At 42.0% G+C, this 5,588-nt stretch overlaps 1 long non-coding RNA gene across 1 annotated transcript; it reads right to left on the bottom strand.

The window, feature by feature from the left end:
• Positions 1–663: 663 nt before the first annotated feature.
• Positions 664–5,588, bottom strand: 4930522O17Rik (RIKEN cDNA 4930522O17 gene). Its single transcript, NR_040665.1, has 3 exons — positions 5,375–5,588; positions 4,263–4,397; positions 664–766 (listed from the first exon to the last, which is right to left on the bottom strand). It is a non-coding gene; the product is annotated as an RIKEN cDNA 4930522O17 gene (long non-coding RNA).

Genomic DNA, 5,588 nt, shown 5'->3' with positions numbered 1-5,588 from the left:
TTTCCTGCTCTTGGTTACAGTGTCATTTATGGAGAAAGAGGCTCATTTGCAGAGAGCAGAGAACGAGGAGATAGTATCTTGTTCTAAGACTGGGCTGACAGGTTGAACGCATGGATCAGAGAAACAGAATTAAATGAGTCTACACTAGAGCAGGGAACAGTCTCTGGGATGTAAGGTGAAAGAGTTGCTAGGGTGCGATTGTCTGGGGGAAGACAGAGAGACCTACCCTCAGAGGCTTAGGGGCAGAGAGCTGAGAGTAAGGACTGTCCTAATGTTTACTGCTCTGAGAATAAGAGGCTTATACACATGTCGCCAGTCTTTGACCTGCAATTACTCCAGTCACAGGGATTCAGTAGCCATGAAAGCACTTTACAAGGAGAAAAGGAAAGAGTCCTTCTCTGGAGAAACTGTATCCTGGTGAATGTTTTACATGTACAATTATCCTTGGTGTGTATAGGAGACTGGTTCTCCAAGCCACTGTGGAGAGCAAAATCTTAGATGCTGCAGTCTCTCTTCTGAAATGCTATAGTGCTGGCATCTAAACCTACACAACCTTCTACCCATTTAAAAACTATCTCCAGATTTATTTGTAACACCTATGCAAACTAAATGGTATCTATATTGTGCTATAAGGTTTTGCTTAGGAAATAAGATATATCTGTATGTTTACAACACACGTTTATTTGTTTTTTTCTCCCAATTTCTTCTATTGCCTGAGTCACTGGGTATGGACCTCACAGAAGCAGAGGCCAGACCATCATGACACCTGTTATGAAGAAAAACAGCTTCGTTAACAGCAGCAGAGATTAGCAGCCAACAAGTTGTACCCACGCAAACACAGTTTCTGCCACCTTCTAGTTCCCCGTAATTAACCAAGCATCTCCAAATGTGTAAGGTTTGTCCACAACATTAAAAGGCCAGAGAAAATTTAAACAGAGAGGGATTAAGTTAATACACAGAGTCCTAGGTTGAAACCCTGCAATAACTTCCAAGAGGTAAGAAAGCATACTGTGACCCCTAAGAGTCCCATGCTCACGTGCTCACATAAGAGACATATAACCACAGGCTAGGGTAAGCGTTATCAGCACCGTTATGGTTTAAATATGAAATGTCCCCTGATAAGCTCACATTTTGAATGCTGTGTCCCCATCTCATTTTGCAATTCTGGAAAGTTATGGAACCTGTAGGAGGCAGAGCCTACGTAGAGGAAGTAGGGATGGTCTGAAGGCTGTGATGATTCATTTAGATTGCCAACTTGATGGGATTTAGCACTGCCATGGAAACAAACTGCTGGGGATGTCCATGAGGAAGTTCCTAGATTAGGCTGAACAATGGGGTGGGAAGCTCCACACTAAAGGACTAAAAAGCAGAGGTAGGGAACCCCAGCAGCCAGCAACTTCTGCTTCCCAAGTGGGGATGCAGTGTGGCCAGCACTTTTGTGACATGTGGGTTGCACCCTTAAACCGTGAGCCAAACAACAACAACAACAACAAAACCCATCCCTTCCTTAAGATGCTCTTGTCTCAGCAATGCGTCCAGTGATTAATGCAGCAGTTTATTTTCTCTTAGGATTTCTTGTCATGCTCTCTGAATCATGACCTTCCATAGTGTGATGCATGCTCTTCCATCATACCGTCTCTGCCATGATTAATTAAGCCCTTTGAAACCATGAACCAAAATAAAGCATTATTCTGTTAAGTTTTCTATGTCAGGAAATTTGGTCACCAAGGCAAAAAAAGGTTAAAGTTAGTACAAAGTGATTTGTATTTGTCTTTTGATGAAAACAGACCTCTCTCTCTCTCTCTCTCTCTCTCTCTCTCTCTCTCCCCCTCTCATGCATGCATGCACACATGCATACACATGCACGCACAAAGCAAGGCATGGATGGTATCAGAATGTTTAGGGCATTCTCGTGACTCCCTACTACTCCTCATGTGGTGCTTTTCGAGGTAATTGTGATCATCAAGTGAACGACCCACCAGGCAGAGTCTGGAAGGATCCAGGATAGGCTTGCAAAGATGTCTGCCTGGACAGAGTGGATGTTCTCACAAACACCACGCTTTGGCCTTCAGTGTGTGTAGGAATACACGTGCAGTACTTCCAAGGGGCAAGCTTGGGTAAGACTCAAGAGTCCATGGTGGTTACTCTTGGCTGTCCTGGCACTCTCTGCCTGTGTGTTTGCAGTGTAAGCTTGCCTTCTAAAAGATGTTGGAAACTTAATCCCCATGAATATGTTAATGATATCTGGAGGCTAGGTGTTTGGGGAAGAATTGAGATTAGAGGACATTCTGAAGGTGTTTTTAAAAGAAAGGATGGTCTGCACTGGCTGCCTTGCTCTGATGTCCTCCAGTGTTGGAGCAGGAAACCTTCACCAGATGCTTCATTTCCATGATCCAAGCAAGCCTTTACAGCTGGCAATGACCTAGCCTGGTATTTAGTTATAGCAACAGAAACTAGACCAGGATACTGTGTAACCAGCCATGATTACCAACTGTTTACATTCTCCAAAAGCAGGAGTGTGTTGATTGTAAATTCTCTTATCTGCACAGGTGATCTAGGCAGTCTGGTACAATAACATTCAGCGCCACAGGCAGGCTAATAGCTTTATCATTTGGAAGCATAAGGAATGTGGCAGAAGCCAAAATCTAGAGATCACAACATTAAGCCTAATGTGTTACCTCGTTCCTGCAGATTGGAATTGGAGATGCAAGCAACAGAAAACTCGGCAGATACATTGAAAACCCTCTTGAGAGAAGAGCAGAAAAGGAGATAAGGAAACAGAAGATACAACAATGACAGGAAAATCTGAGACTAAAGCTAGGAAGTCTGAGATTCAGGAGGAGGAAACAGAAAAACCAGATGAAATGAAAATATGAAAGATGATACTGTCATTGTCCTACCGTGACCATCTGTGCACCCCAACCTCAGAGTTCAAAAGTGATAGGAAACTGGTTCAAAGTCCTGAGACTCTTGAGAGGGAAAAATGTTGTCAACAAAGTCAGTTTGTAGGTTTTTGATATGTTAACTCTGGTTGGACCTTTAGAATCTTCCATAAGTTAGCTAAGTCATGGAGAAACAGATACCAACTGTGGGGTTAGCATGCTCTTTCTGGTGTTTGTTTTACAAGCACGAGGACTTGAGTTCAGCCCCCACCCTGACCCTTTTTTAAAAGTCAGATATGGTAGTGTGCTTATATCGTCAGCCCTGGGGACAAGAGACAGCAGATTCCTGGGGCTCATTGTCCAACTAGCCTAACCTCCTTAGCTAGTATCAAGTCAGTGGTGATCTAACAACTTTTGTTTATCCCCTCCTGTTACCCTGGTGTTGTTAGTCTTACAGTGTTTTAGTAGGCTCTTAACAATGTTGGAATGTAATTTTATTTGGCTTCAGGGAAGTGGATCTAAGCACTCACTTGTATTCTGCTGTGTTTATGTTGAACCAGTGACTGTAAGTCCCAGAGGAGCTTGAGCTGTAGGTTGACTTCGTTTCCATGAAACTAACACTGGAATTACTCTTATTTTAAAGTAAAGAACCGACTCAACTGTTGGCACTTTAGAACTTTTTAAATATAAGGTCTTTTCCAAATGACTTTACGGTGTGCTGCAGCAGTACTTTTGAGAATTTGTGGGTTAGTCAAAGTATGGACTTTGGGCCATACTTCCTATTTTAGTGCTGGAGCGTAGCTCAAGGGTACAATTCTTGCCTAGAATGTGCACAGTCCTGGGTTTGGTTCCCAGCATTAAAATGTAAAACAAGCTGGGTGCTGGAGAGATGGCTCAGTGGTTAAGGACTCTTGTTGCTTCTTCAGAGGACTCATGTTTGGTTTCCAGCACCCATTCTAGTAACTCTAGTAGTTAACAGCCTTTAACTGCAACTCCAGAGGATCCAATGCCCTCTTGCAGCCTTCACAGTTACACACACACACACACACACACACACACACACACACACACACACCAGTGAACACCTACACACACATTTTAAAACAAAAACCAAAGCAAACGAACGCCTTCCTATTCCGTTTTATTTTTCCACATGAATGCCTTTAAGCAGAATTATGAAGGATGTTTCTTTAGTTCCTCAGTTAACCCATTCACTCCTCAGTGTATGAGAACTGAGGTAAGGTGCTCACTGGCTGTGTTTGACCTCTTTCCAGACCACACCATTTTGGGTCTAATGAATTCCATCTGACAACGGGCTGAAGGTCAAAGCCTTGCGGGATCTTGGTGAAAAGCCCAAATGAGGGCTAAGTTACAGCTTACCTGGTATAGCCTGCAAGCCTTTTCCTTTCCTTTGGGAACTGTGATTTCTCTCCTTGGTCTTAGATTTCAAGTTGCTCCACAGTTCATTATTAGAAAATGAATTATTCAGCTGTTTCCTTTTCAAGACATCTTTAGCTGTCAGGGTATCAAGGAAATGGGAATAAGTCAGTCACATTTTATAATTTTATTCACTGAGATTTATCAAGATGCAATGAGTTTCCACAGTCTCTATGGCAAAATACAAAATGAAATATTTTTTTCTTGTGGCAAAGTATATACATGATATCAAATTAAAATTAAGTCTTTTTTGACAAGAAAAAAATATATACAACCTTGTGGAGTCCCATCCCATCTCCGGGTCTTGATTCCCTCAGCTATAAAATGATATTTTGGGACTAGTTTCTAAGGTTTCATATGCATTTTCCTAAAGAAGCTTTATTAATATATAATTAGCACACCATATAATTCACCTGCTTAAAGTATATAATTCAATGGCCTCTAGCATATTCCATATTTTGAGTTGGAATAAACACATATAACAAAGTTTGTTATTTTAACCACTTTAAGTGTATCAACCCATGGAATTAATCTTGTTCACAATGTCTCAAAGTCATTGCCAGCGTTTCCAGCATTTATCATTATCCTCATGTAGACATTCTGAACTGTGTAGGTGTGAAACCCTGGAACTAGTCTGCTTGAGAAAAAGCACATCAAAGGCTCTCAAGCCGCACAGAAAAGGGACTAATTTTAATTCCCACTCAGTGACATTAGGCCTCTTGTGAGCAGTTACTCATTTATACACACACTGAACATTGTTCTCAGTCCTGCTCCGGGTACACTAATGGCTCTAAAGAAAGTCTGAGCCAAGAGGAGGGAATAAAACGTGTTTTTTTTTTTGGATCTTGTGATTATGAGCCATCAGTTTTTCTTAGTTCTATCAGCCGACTTCGCTTAATTTTTAAACTAAGCTAACTGCCTCTCAAAACTGTTGAGCTTCGGTTGGTAGAGAGCCAGGGTTTCAGAGGCTGTAAGCACATGATCTTTCCAGGAACTAGCTAAAAACTGTGATGGACACTCTTCATAGTCAGCCCTTAGATCCATCCAGACAAGACCTGTGGCCCAGGAACTGGCAGATACGGACTCGCTCATCGAAAAGACTCCATTCAGCATTATCTTTTACACACACTGGAGTACTTCTCAGAATTGGCTTGGTATCTCGTGAGATCTGAGAAAAATAAAACTAGATAGGTTACAGCTGTGGGTATGAACCACAGGAGTGGGACTGGCAGTTCATGGAGCTGCCGACCTTTCTTCCGGATTCTTCTT

This window comes from Mus musculus, chromosome 4 (assembly GCF_000001635.26).
Source record: "Mus musculus strain C57BL/6J chromosome 4, GRCm38.p6 C57BL/6J".
Classification (NCBI taxonomy): domain Eukaryota; kingdom Metazoa; phylum Chordata; class Mammalia; order Rodentia; family Muridae; genus Mus; species Mus musculus.
Note: the sequence above shows the minus strand (reverse complement) of the source record. Positions and strands in the feature narration are given on the sequence as shown.